Genomic DNA, 13,619 nt, shown 5'->3' on the forward strand with positions numbered 1-13,619 from the left:
TTTGTCATGTTGAAAATAATTACAGAGTGAAGACCTGAAAGTTGGTCGGTTGTTGAGTGATCTGTTAACACCCTCATTTTTTATATTGTTCGACAAAGATTTGTGCAGCCAACCAAGAGCCAAAGAGCACTTGAAAGTTTCTAAAGGTGAAATTACCCACCTTTGCTATCTGTAAATGTCACTTTTATTTCCTCACATGAAGGGATAAGATGAGAACCATACCCAAGCTATGTGAATATACACCTCAGGCTGAGTCTAAAGCATCTTTGTCTGTTCTAATTATCCCTAGTCCTAGGTCTCAAAGTTTCTGGTGTCCATGTAATATAATCTTCAAAGCTGACTAATTCAATCTAGCTTCTTTCTACTTCTGCCCGAATTGCTCTGCCTGGCCTCATGCTAACTCTGGCAATATATTCTAATATTCTGTCTACTCACTCTCTGGCTCATTCTGTCTTCACCTGTGTCTAGCTTGTTCTTTCTGCAACCTGTCATTGTAAAACTATCCTGGTAAAATTGCCACATCCCCCACCCCAAACCCCTTGCCCCTTGCTGCTCTTAAGTAGCCTCTCTTTCCTGTGCTGTTCTCATGTGAGTTGGGTATATCTTACCCCTGACTCATTCTGTCAAATCTTTCTCTGATTCATCACTTTGTCTACCCCTCAACTAGATGCCACTTTCAAACATGGCTCCTTCCTTCTACAAACTAAAATTACCTTCATTGTAAAGGATTAAAGGTGTATACTGAGAGTATGTCTATGTCCCAAACAGATCATACTGTAATTTAGGGTTTGTCTGCATTATAGCCACATCATATAAACTTAGAAAGTCATTTAAATTCTATATGTATGGGTGCATTGCCAGCATGTGTAACTATTTATTATTTGTGTGGCTGGTGCCTGTGGAGGGCAGGAGAAGGTGTAGGATTCATGGGAAAGAAGTTAAAACCATGTGAGCTACCAATGGAACCCAGGTCCTCAGGAAGAGTCTCCAATGCTCTTAACCTCAAAGCCATCTTGCCAGCTCCAAGATTGTACTATTCTTTGTTTAATAACCCTTAATCTTCATGAACCACATATAACTGTTACCGATATTTTAATGATAAGAAAACAGAGACTAAGAGAATTTAAGCAACTTCATAAAGCTAGTAATCAGCAAATGAATACTCTCTTATTTAATATTTTATGGTAAGACTTAGCATCTATTTCAGCATGTTCTGCTATAATCAACCCAGTGTAGTAGTTCTCAATCTGTGGCTCATGACTCGTTTGACAAAGCTGTTACGTACAAAAGAAAAAAATTCACATTATGATTCACAACACTAGAAGATTACAGTTATGAAGTAGCAACAAAAATAATTTTATGATTGGGGGAGTGTCACCACAATGAAATGTATGAAAGGGGCTGGAGAGATGGCTCAGTGGTTAAGAGCACTGACTGCTCTTCCAGAGGTCCTGAGTTCAAATCCCAGCAACCACGTGGTGGCTTACAACCATCTGTAATGGGATCTGATGCCCTATTCTGTTGTGTCTGAAAACAGCTACACTGTACTCATATACATAAAGTAAATATATAATTCTTTAAAAAAAAAGGTCTCAAACCACTACCCTAGAGGGAAGATAGCCTTCTCTAAGTTCATTGAGTAGGGGATAGAACATTCAAGAATTTAAGTCAAAAGTGGAGGAATGCATGAAGAGTACTTGACATTCACATCTAACATGTTCTGAAAAGTCGGAGTATGTCATATTTCTCTAGATGCAAGAATCTAGAATGTAAGAGATAAACGCTTAAGGCTTAGGCATCTGAGCCTAATGTCACTCTTTAGGGTTGATATTAGGTTATCGCCAGATCAGATGGTGCTATTGTTAGTACCATGCTTGGAATGAAAACAGAGAGAGAGAGAGAGAGAGAGAGAGAGAGAGAGAGAGAGAGAGAGAGAGAGAGAGAGAGAGGTAACTCAAAAATGGTAGCTATTGATGTTGAATTTATTATTATTGCTTTTGTGTATATTGGAGACTCAGAGGTAACATTTACTTATTTATTTACACTCCAAATGCTGCCACTTCTTGGACCTCCCCTTGGAGAGTTTCTCCCCCCATGCTCCCTCCCCTTCACCTCTGAGTGGGCACCTCATTCCCATCCCGCACCCCCACCCCCACCCCAGTCCCTCTCCCATTGAGGCCAGACAATGCAGCCCTCTGTTACATATGTACCCAGGGCCTCAGACCAGCCACTGTAAGGTGCTGACTAAAAGAAATGCAGTGTTAATTATTAGGAAGACAGGCTGGCCACAGGAGCCCAAGGTGTAGGTATGTTTTGAAGTAACTAAGTCCCAGCTCTCAGTCTCCCAGCTAAGGAGTTGAAGTAGAACAGCAAGATACCTGAAAGTCATCAAGAAGGAGGAGCCTCCTGGCATCCTGTGTAGGGGGTGAACAGGAGTGAGGAGGGATTTGGGATCTGGGATCATCTCCACTGCCATTGTGTTTGTCCTTGACAATGCACTACCAAGCCTGAGCCAGGGGAGGGGAAAATCCCTACTGAACACTTTTAATTGGGTATTTCAGTCCTCTCCCTTTTCTCCTTCTGGTTCAGGAAGCAATCACATAATAATATCACAGGAAAGAAAGAAAATTCTGTCCAATTTACAAAATTACAGGTAATTCTGCTATTCAATTAGGATAATGCCTGTTGTTCAGCATAGTCTCTTGTCCTAAATTCAACCCCCAAATGGGCTTCAGATGCATAGACAAATAAGAGTGCTATTCTCCTTGTTTCTATATTCTTATACTAGGGATTCTGTGATAAGTCCCCCCATTCCATCAGTTTTAATTGTCTCAAAGAACGTAAGTCATCACTGAAATAACAGCCTCAGTATCTGACGGGTACCATAGGACCAGTAGCACAAATGTAATCTCAATAAAACCTCTATTAGCTTCTAAGAACATTTCATTCGTAGTGAATTTCAGTCCTCTTTATGGGGAGAATTATTATTCATAGAAATCTTTTATATGTTTTATTTCACCATTAACCAAAGGAATGATTTGAATTCTGATGTTAATTTTCTCTGTCTTCTAACAATACCTTTTGGTTAATCACAATATTTAAATGTTTTTAATAAAAAAAGCAAAGTACAGTATACCACAGCATTACAAAACCTTGATATATACTCACACACACACACATGTATATATATATATGTATATATATATATATATATATATATATGATGCTGTTTATGAGCTAGGAAGGACAATTTCCTGGAAGCTGTAGCTTTTATATTCTATTTTGGTGCTGAACTTTTTTCTGGCAATATGCGAGGCACTTTTGAATCAAAAAAAAAAAAGATTGTACATGTGTTCTATGTAGATAACATAGCACCCATGAGTTCCTATGCCCTACAATTGTGGATTATATATCTCAAGTGCTTAAGGGTCTGAGTCATTTGCAGGAATAATGAACTAGAATCTCATTGAAAATGCACATTTATTAGTGCACTGATGTAATTTTCTCCACTTCATTGGCTAGCTTGGTATTCCAATATGTGACACTCAGTAGCTACAGAAATATATTGGATTTATCAGACCTAAATATACACAAAATGTAAGCTAAGATTCTTTGGCAATTAACAAGCGAAGCTACATTGACGCTAAGTGGTCGCCAAGACATTAGCTAGATGGTCATTGGTTATGCGAATGCGGGCAAAATGTGACAGGAAGGGCTGAATAAAACAAGTGAAGTGGGGCCAGATACGTTCTCTGCTTCTCCTCATCTCCTTCCTTCACAGAGCAGAGCGTCTTTACGGCCAGAATTATGATGTATCAGGATTGGGGAAAATTATTTGGCAGCCATTTAAATTTTATGGAAGATGCATTTTAGGAGAAGCAAGGGCCTAGGATCATGGAAAGGGTATGTGCCCTTGCAAAAGACCAGAATGAAAGGCAGAGGACACCTGTCTGAGGTCCTTCCCCAGATGCTGCTATGACCAGTCTGAACTGTGTGTCTACAGAACAGTGTTCTGGGCCTTCCAAGGAAACAGTGAGGGGTGTTTTATAGGCTCTAGAGCTAGACAGCATGTGTACACTTTTCCAGTTGATGGGGATCTCGTCAAAGAATATCTGAAGTGTGGAAAATAAAATGTATGGGACTTTCGTCTTTCAGGTCCTGGTTTGAAAACATGATAGTAAGACATGTATAAGAAGAAATGTTTTGACAAGTATACCTTTTCTATTGTGAGGTCTAGGCGTGGTCATAGATTGGCTTACCTGACCCAGTTCATAGGGTATCTAAGTCTTTTTTCCTTCCCTAATGAAGATTAAAATTTAATAAGAAAGTAATCCTGTCTTTAGTCAGGGAAGATGATGAGTGGATATATGGCAGCCATGGGAGAAGCCGTAGCACATGCTTTTTCTTGGTTACCATAGCACTCATTTTCTTATTTGAGATTTCTACATTTCCTCCATCTGTGTATTTGAATAAGGCAGTAAGAATTGGATAGGCCTCATCTCATTTTAACTAAAACCTCACAACAGGTATGTGGTCCAGAAATGAAAATGGAATAAACCCCATGTGAAGTGGTGAACTGCTGCTGAAATATTCAGACTTAAAAACATTATTTTTATTGTATATGTGTGTGTGTGTGTGCATGTGCCTATCTATGTGTGTGTGTGTGTGCATGTGCCTATCTATGTGTGTGTGTGTGTGTGTGTGTGTGTGTGTGTGTGTGTGTGTGTGTGTGTGTAACATGCATGCCTATGGCCACAAAAGCCAAAAGGGGTTGCTGGATCCCTTTAAACTGGAGTCATGGGAAGTTGGAAACTGCCTCACATGGGTGCTGAGAACTGAACTGAACTCCTCTCAAGAGCAGCAAGCATTCTTAACCTCTTATCCCAACTCTCCAGGCGCATTAGTTTACAGTTTTGAACTTACTCCACTTCAAACCTAAGGGTTAAGGACTTGAAGCTGGAGGAATGGGATCTCCCTTCTCTAAGAAGTGATAGCTGATATCCAGCCCAGCTTAGTAAGAAAGGGGCCCCTCAGAGAGAGTGTGTCGGTTCTTAAGTTAAGGCTGAGGAAGCTGTACTGTCCTGTGCAGAATCAAGATGGCCGCACCAAGGTACTCCTGTAAGTTTGTCAAGAAAAGGATACCTAAGCGTTTCCCATGGCCAGAGGACAGCCGTGTTGGCAGAAGAGAAGTTAGGGCCAAAGTGAAATGTTTTGTCTTACCTTGGTGGAATGTAGGATGGACCACATCTCCCCTTGGATGGACCACCAGAGCATTAGGAATCACAGGGATTGGAACTGGTTCCATTTCCCTCCACAGAGTAACATGTGCTGAACCCAAGTAATTCCCCATTGAGAGGAGGAGCCTGCTGGGAACATCCATCACACCCTGGGAGCATGCTCCCTCACCTGGACCCCAAGCCTGAGGGGTGAAATGCAGTCAGCAAAGATGGGAAAAGCAGAATGAGACAGAGAGAAAAATGCACAGCTAAGAATACCTTCATGTGTGTTGGACAGAGAGGGAGGATATGTCTTCCCACAAATAAATACAGCATTTTTGATGGATACGTTGGCACACACATTCTGTGTGCAAGCTGAGACTTCAGTTTGTCTTAATATGAAGGTGCGTACCCATCAATCATTTGTCAGAGGCAGAGAACAACCTCCATTAAAGAAACTGTGCAGCAACTTGGAGCAAAGGAGAGAAAGGAGTTCCTAATGTTTACAGCTTCTCCCAACCAGAACTACAGTTTTGCCATGGTCTAACCACCTCTGTCTCCAGGAACAATTCTGTTCTGAGAAGGAGAATGTAAAGGGGGGTTAAAAGTTTTCATTTATTTATTCTCTCACACATTACATCCCAACTGTAGTTTCCCCTCCCCGTCTTCTCCCCGTCCTCCTCATCTCCTCTCTCACCCACTTCCGTTCCTTCTTGGTTTCTGACAGGCCTCCCAGGGATATCAAACGAACATGACATACCAAGTTGCCATAAGACTAGGCACCGCCCCTCATATCAAGGCTGGAAGAGTCCCAAAAGCAGGCAAAGGAGTCAGGGACAGCCCCTGTTCCCTCTGTTAGGAGTCCCACAAGAAGACCAGGATACACAACCATAACATATGCACAGGACCTAGGTCATGTAGGCTCTGTTTTGTCGGTTCAGGTTTTGTGAGACCCTGTGAGCCCAGGTTTGTTGCTTCTGTGGGCTGTTTTCTTGTGGTGTCCTTGACCCCTTCTACAATCTTTCCTATCCCTCTTCTGAAGGATTTTCCTGAGCTCTGCTAATGTTTGGCTGTAGGTCTCTGCATCTGTTTCCATCAGTTGCTGGATGAAGCCTAGCTGATAACAAGTGGCTAGGTACCAATCTATAAGTATAGCAGAATGTCATTAGCAATTATTTCATATCTCTCTCTCTCTCTCTCTCTCTCTCTCTCTCTCTCTCTCTCTCTCTCTCTCTCTCTCTCTCTCTCCCTCTCTCATTCCCTAGTAGAGTTGTGGAGTTTGGTTCTATCTTAGGTTTCTGGGTTATCCAGCCTCTGGGTCCTGGCCCTCCAAGCAGTATCAGGGTGCTTGTGAGTGGATTTTATACCATTTATATGGAACTTAGCATCAAATTATTCTTCTGTAATTTGGGCTAGATTTTAAAATTTCTGCTCTGGATCTGTGCCCTTTTTTTAAAACCCTACCTTATTTTGTCAAACACTTTAATTATAAGAAAGTTAAAGGAAAGAAAAAAGACCATGAGAGTAAAGTTTACTTTGGCAAGGATAACTTTTTGGTAGAAGGTAACAGTCCAGACAAAAGATCGTTCAAAATGTCCATCCATCAGACACAGGGAGAGAAGGGAGTGAAGGAGTAGCCTCGGCTATGCTCAGGGTTGGCTTTAAGGTAAATGCGGTTGGATCAGTCAATAGCCCTGACTGGGCGGAGCATGAATGCTGTGGTTGGTTGAAACTCGTTTGCTCTATTATTAGGTCAGGTCACAATGTCTTTACACATCAAGGCTGGGTACAACTTAATGTGCATTGAGGTTGGTTTTCCTCAAACTGAGGGCAAATTTTCATGTGAGATACATTTTGGTGAGGCAGATTTTTTCCACTCTAAAAAGTAAAGGGACCCATGGCTCCATCTGCACATGTAGCAGAGGATGGCCTTATCTGGCATCAACAGGATGGGAGGCCCTTGGTCCTATGGAAGTCCACTGCCCCAGTGTAGGTGAATGCTAGGTCGGTGAGGTAGGAATGGATGTGTGGGTTAGGGAGCACCCTCATAGATGCAGGGGAAGGGGGGATAGAATAGGGGGGATGAGGAGAGGAAACTAGGGAGGGAGATAACATTTGAAATATAAATAAATTAAATAACCAATTTTAAAAAAATGAGAGGAAGATAACAAAAAAAGAGTAAGGCCTTAAGAAGGTAAACTCAAGGAGAGGCTTACCATACAAAGAGCACGTGAGGCAAGATCAACTTCACATGGCACTAAGGGTGCCCACTCTCAGCAGTGATAAGGTTTTCCTCCTGGATGGCAGTCTTTTTAGAGCATTGGCTTAGCATTTCTTCCCAAAACTATAGCTGCATCCCAATTACTTAGAAAACTTACTAAATCCCAGAGTGCTGAGCCTCCTCCTAAATCTGTTATCTGGTCCATCTGTGGGGGGAGAGTGTCCTTTCCTACAAGTCCCCAAGTGATGCAGAGACTGTTGGAATGAGGCTCACTCTTGGAGCATCCTTGTTTTAACTTAAGATTTCCCTTTCCCATGCCCCAGTCCTTTTTAAAGACAGTAGTTTCATTATTCGCTCAGAGTAGCTTCAAATGTGGGATCCTCCTACCAAGTCAGTGGGCTTAGGGGTAAGCAGCAGTGTATCAGATTAGCACAGGAACTCTTTTTTTTTCTATTACAATTTTTTTTATTAACTTGAGTATATCTTATTTACATTTTGAGTGTTATTCCCTTTCCCGGTTTCTGGGCAAACATCCCCCTAATCCCTCCCCCTCCCCTTCTTTATGGGTGTTCCCCTCCCCATCCTCCCCCCATTGCCGCCCTCCCCCAACAATCACGTTCACTGGGGGTTCAGTCTTAGCAGGACCAAGGGCTTCCCCTTCCACTGGTGCTCTTACTAGGATATTCACTGCTACCTATGAGGTCAGAGTCCAGGGTCAGTCCATGTATAGTCTTTAGGTAGTGGCTTAGTCCCTGGAAGCTCTGGTTGCTTGGCATTGTTGTACATATGGGGTCTCGAGCCCCTTCAAGCTCTTCCAGTTCTTTCTCTGATTCCTTCAACGGGGGTCCAGTTCTCAGTTCAGTGGTTTGCTGCTGGCATTCGCCTCTATATTTGCTGTATTCTGGCTGTGTCTCTCAGGAGCAATTTACATCCGGCTCCTGTCGGCCTGCACTTCTTTAGCACAGGAACTCTTAACCTTGGTACTACCAACATTGTATGAAGGGTAGCTTTCTGTCGTGTGGGGCTGGTTCCGGCATTTGTAGAAAATTTTTGCACCATCATTTCATTTTATATCTGTCCACTAGATGCCAGTAACAACCATGCCTTATCAAGCATCCCATGGTGGAGTCATTTTCCTGGATGGAGTATCACTGACTGCCCTGGGACTTCTGACTCTTCCTTGAAAGTTTAAAAAAAAATACAGCTGGGAGCAATCTAGCAGGAAAAGGGGGATTTGAAAGTTTTAAAGTTTTATCTTTCATGTGCTATGCTCTACTTAACTGTCTCTGTTTCTGTATTGCCTTTCACCAATGCCATCTGGTTCTCCATTTGCAGCTGCAAATCTCTCTTCAGAGTTTCCTGAGGAGGAGATCTGCAGCTGTAACAGACCATCACACACACTTCCCTCCAATCTGAAGCCCCACCCTGGGCACTTTGAGGGGGTACCGGTTATCCTTACAAGTTCTTTCTGAGCTTCCGAAGAGCTGAAACAGTTTCCTCTGTAGCCAGCTCCTGGTCCTCTTTTCTCAGCTCTGGTAAATCAGTGGCTGTGTACATCTGCTTTCCCAAGGGCAAAGCCCTGTTGACATCTCCTATCCACTGTTATCTTCTCTCTCTTTCTCTTTGTTCTAGGAGGTTTGGGTCTTTTACACATTCGGTTTCCTTTTGGAATGGCATAGAGGCCTAACAAACATGTGCATTTATTCTGCTGTGGATAGCCAGAATTCCAAGATGCTTCTATGAAAATCAGTCTGGGTAAGAAGAAAGACACAAAGGTAAAAAGTAGATGAACTGGAGAGACATTTATAATGGTCTTGGTAAAGAAAAGAATAGAAAAACAAAGGGACAGAGCATATTTCTTAATATTTCTTTTCTTTTAAATTGAAGCCCCAAACTGTTGTCATCTGTTTAGTGAAGCAGCACTGAACTGAAAACAGATCCCCTAAGAGATTTTGAAGTAAAAGACACCCCCCATCCAAAATAGATATTCTTGAGCAAGATGGGATGCATTAAAACCCTTTGGAAGTTTCAATAGATATCTATGCTTGCCCATAGTTTTTCCCTTAAAAGGATGAAGATGACAGATCTTAACTTGACTCAGAAAAACCAAAGGTATGTATTCTTACTGCAGGACTTGCTCAAAAATAGCATTGGCATTAGCCCAAAAAGCATAAAAGTGAGTGAACCCCCAGGAGAATTTGGAGACTTTTGTTATTGTTGTCATTAATGTCCTCATCAGTGGAACCCCTTGCTTCTCTCAAATATTAACCGACCCAGTCTGCATGCGTCCTTAAGGTGCTAAACGCACTCATGCCTAACCCATACTGTTGTTGATAAAGCCCAACTCGTGATTCAAGGGGATCAGGTGGGATTTAGTCATAAGAGGGACTCAGAGAGGATATTGAATTTGAATTCCATAATGAATGAAGTGGCAGGTGGGAATTCTTCATGATAATTCCTCACAGATTTACCTTGAGGGAAATGGGAGGGTTCTGCCTCCCCCAAGAGGGGAAACTTATAAAAACATCCCAGCTGAAATGAATTAAATGTCATATGAGTGAAATTTTGACCTGATAATTGACTATTTTTATTTGTTTGTTTATTTAGCTTTCTAGAGGTATTGTTAGATATGATTTAAAAATATTTCCCAGCAAATTGTAAGAATAATCATCACTTTAAAAATACTATTCTACTTAAAACCATCGCTTATTGCACCCCCTCACAATAAGCATTTGATCTCATTGATCCCTGTAAAATCTCTTGTTATATTGTGCTTTTAAGCTTGTGGGCATTGAGGACAGTGTGGTAGTCTTGTCCTTGATTTTGCACAGTACAACTGTTGATTCATAATGTCTCTGGGCTAACAAATAATTTAAGAGCAAAGCAAGAGAGAGGGAAAAAAGATCATAGCCACCATCTTAGAAATGTTGAATGTGAATTTATATATAAAACATCAAATTATGTGTAGCCCTAGACATCCTGAAACTCACTCTGTAGACCAGGCTAGTTTCAAACTCACAGAGATCAGCCTGCCCCTGCCTCCTGAGTGCTGGTATTAAAGACTTGTGCTACCACTGCCTTAAAACATCAAATTCAAATACGGGTTAGAGTATCCATGAAAGCATGGATGAAGAATGGATATCGAGATATAATTTCCATCTAGGATGGTTGGATACAGTGGCGTACCACTTGATCAGACATTCAGAAGTCAAGCTAGGTAACCCCAGACAAAAGTAACTTGGACCGTTTGAAATTTTAATTTCAAAATGGTACAATGATGTTAGTATGTCTTTTTCAACTCTCGAAAGATACATGAGACATTTTAGAGGTAATGTGTAAAACTATGAATTTTCTATATTAAATGAACTTAAGTTGCTGGGAAGAATAGAATCATTGAAAAACAGAGCGGGTAATGTCCTTAATGGTTGCTTATAGTCATTTATGAAGGATTTGCAGCCATTTTAACTATATTTGTCTATACATTTACAGATCCTGCAGTTTAAAAAAATACAGAATACTCAGGGAATGACTTTCAATTGTTGCTAAACAGGAATTCACCCTATAATGGCAATTTTCTTAGATGTATGATAGAATTTTATTGCTTAAAGGTTAACTCCCTAAAGAAGGACTCCGTGAAGGTCTTGGGGGGTTTAGGGGATGCCCACAGAGCTTGGAGAAGACTGTGCTTGCTGTGCTAGGGGCTTTTCCTGGGGAGAGGAGTTATACCTTTCAGAGTCTGTGTGTGTGTGTGTGTGTGTGTGTGTGTGTGTGTGTGTGTGTGTGTTTTAAATTATTTTACTTACATTCCAGTCTTTACCTCCTTCTGGTTCCCACCTCCCACAGTTTCTCATCCCATTCCTCTTCCCCCTTTCTCTAAGAGGGTGCCCCTACTTCCCCTCCTTTCCTGGCATCATCCTTCCCTGGGCCATCAAGTCTCTCAAGGATTCGGTGTATCTTCTCCCACTGAGGCCGGACTAGGCAGTCCATTGCTATATATGAGCAGATAGGGGAGTGGGCTCTGACTAGCTGTGTATGCTGCCTGGTGAGGTTCAGTCTCTAAGAGGAGATCCCAGGGATCCGGGTTATTTGAGACTGCTGGTCTTCCTATGAAATCACCCTCCACTTCAGCTTTTTTAATCCTTCCCTCCCCCCCCCTTTTCAACCATAAGGGCCCCCAACTTCAGTCCAATGGTTGGCTGTAAGAATCTGCATCAGTCAGCTGCTGGTAGGGGTTCTCAGAGGACAGCCATATTAGGCTCCTGTCTGTAAGCACATCATAGCATCAGTAATAGTGTCAGGCCTTGGTTGTACCCCCCTCCCTCAGATCAATCTCAAGGTGGGCCAGTCATGGGACTGCTTTTCCTTCTGTCTCTTCTCCAGTTTTGTCCCTGCAGTTCTTTTAGATAGGAAAAAATCTGGGTCAGAAATTTTGACTGTGGGTTGGTAGCCCCGTCTCTCCACTTGAGGCCCAGTCTATCTACTGGAGGTAGACTCTCTCCCCAGTGTTGGGCATTTTGGGTAAAGTCACCCCCATTGAGTCCTGAGAGTCTCTTACCTCCAAGGTTTCTGGGACTTTCTAGAGCTCCCCCACCCCAGCTGCGTATTTCCATTCATTCTCTTGGCTCTCTGGGTTTCTCTCCTTTTCTCCCTCCCATACCTGACCCTGTTCCCCTTTCCCCTCCCCCAACCCTCTCCCTCCCAGGTCCCTCTCTCCCTCTGCCTTCCTTGACTATTTTGTTTCCCCTTCTAAATGGGATTGAAGTATTCTCACTTTGGCCTTCCTGCTTGTTAAACTTGTTATGGTCTGTGGATTGTGTCCATTGTATTCTGTACTTTTGGGCTTACCAGTGAGTACATACCATGTGTGTTCTTTTGTGTCTGGGTTTCCTTACTCAGGATATTTTCTAGTCCCATCCATTTGCCTGCAATTTCATGATGCCCTCATTTTTAATAGTTGAGTAGTATTCCATTGTGTAAATGTACCACATTTTCTGTATTCATTCTTCAGTTGAAGGACATCTGGGTTGTTTCTAGCTTCTGCCTACTAACAAATAAGGCTGCGATGAACATGATGGAGCTTGCATTCTTGTGGTATGTTGGGGCATCTTTTGAGTATATGTTCAGGAGTGATATAGCTGGGTCTTCTTGTAGAACTATTTCCAATTTTCTGAGGAACTGCCAGACTTATTTCCAGAGTGGTTGTACCAGTTTACAATCTTACCAACAGTGGAGGAGTGTTCCTCTTTCTCCACATCCTTGCACTGTCACTTGAGTTCTTGTTTTCACAAGATTAAAATGATGGGGCTTGAGGAGGAAGGGAAGGCAGCACAAAAACCTGTGAGGAAAAGAAGAGAAAAAAAAAGGGTGTGTGTGCCCTCTGTTGAGAAAGTGTCCAATAGGTTAGTTGTGTTCTTCAGAAGGGCTGAGAACCTGTCTCTACATGGGGCCAAAGGGATCATGATAGAAGTCATTGATAACTTACATTCCCTAGGATGTAACTGTGTCTAAACACGGTGGTGACAGCTCTCACTCTTCATGCTCTAACACTCACATCAACCTGTGCTGTGACCTCTTGGAAAAAATAAGTGCTCTAAATGCATGCTGTGCTAAGATATGTACACTGGGGGTCAGACTTAGTGATTTATAATATCAGTTTCAACAAAGATAAGTTGTGTCTTTACTGTATATTAGATGAGAAATCCAGGGGATTCTGAATAATTGAGATAGGCTCAGTAAGAATTTTTAAAGGGCTCCACATAAGTTTAATTCCAGGTCTGGTTTTGATGTCAAATAAGTTAATATAAAGGCATTTGGGTTTTATAGCTTTTCTGATATTGGGTTCGCAGATAAGAGTCTGGCAAGCTGTATTATTAGCACTCCCATGTCATAAATGAGGACATGGCTTTCGAAGGTATTCTATAGCTCTGCTCGTACTGCCAAGAGTCAACAAAACAGATTGCACATCTGGATCTTCTGACACCTAGGCTGTAATATTTGAGAATTCTGCACAGATGGACTAGTGGGAAATCTCAGTAGACACCATTTGGTTCTGTTTCACATCCACCACCAACTCTCTACCTTACCGTTACTATGACTTGTCACTTCCCCTCGAAACTGTGAGCAACCAACGAGGAAGCAAGGGAGTGGGAGAAGGGATAGGGTAGGAGAGCCCAACACCTTCC

Source organism: Rattus norvegicus, chromosome 1 (genome assembly GCF_021556685.1).
Source record: "Rattus norvegicus strain SHRSP/BbbUtx chromosome 1, alternate assembly SHRSP_T2T, whole genome shotgun sequence".
Taxonomy (NCBI): Eukaryota; Metazoa; Chordata; class Mammalia; order Rodentia; family Muridae; genus Rattus; species Rattus norvegicus.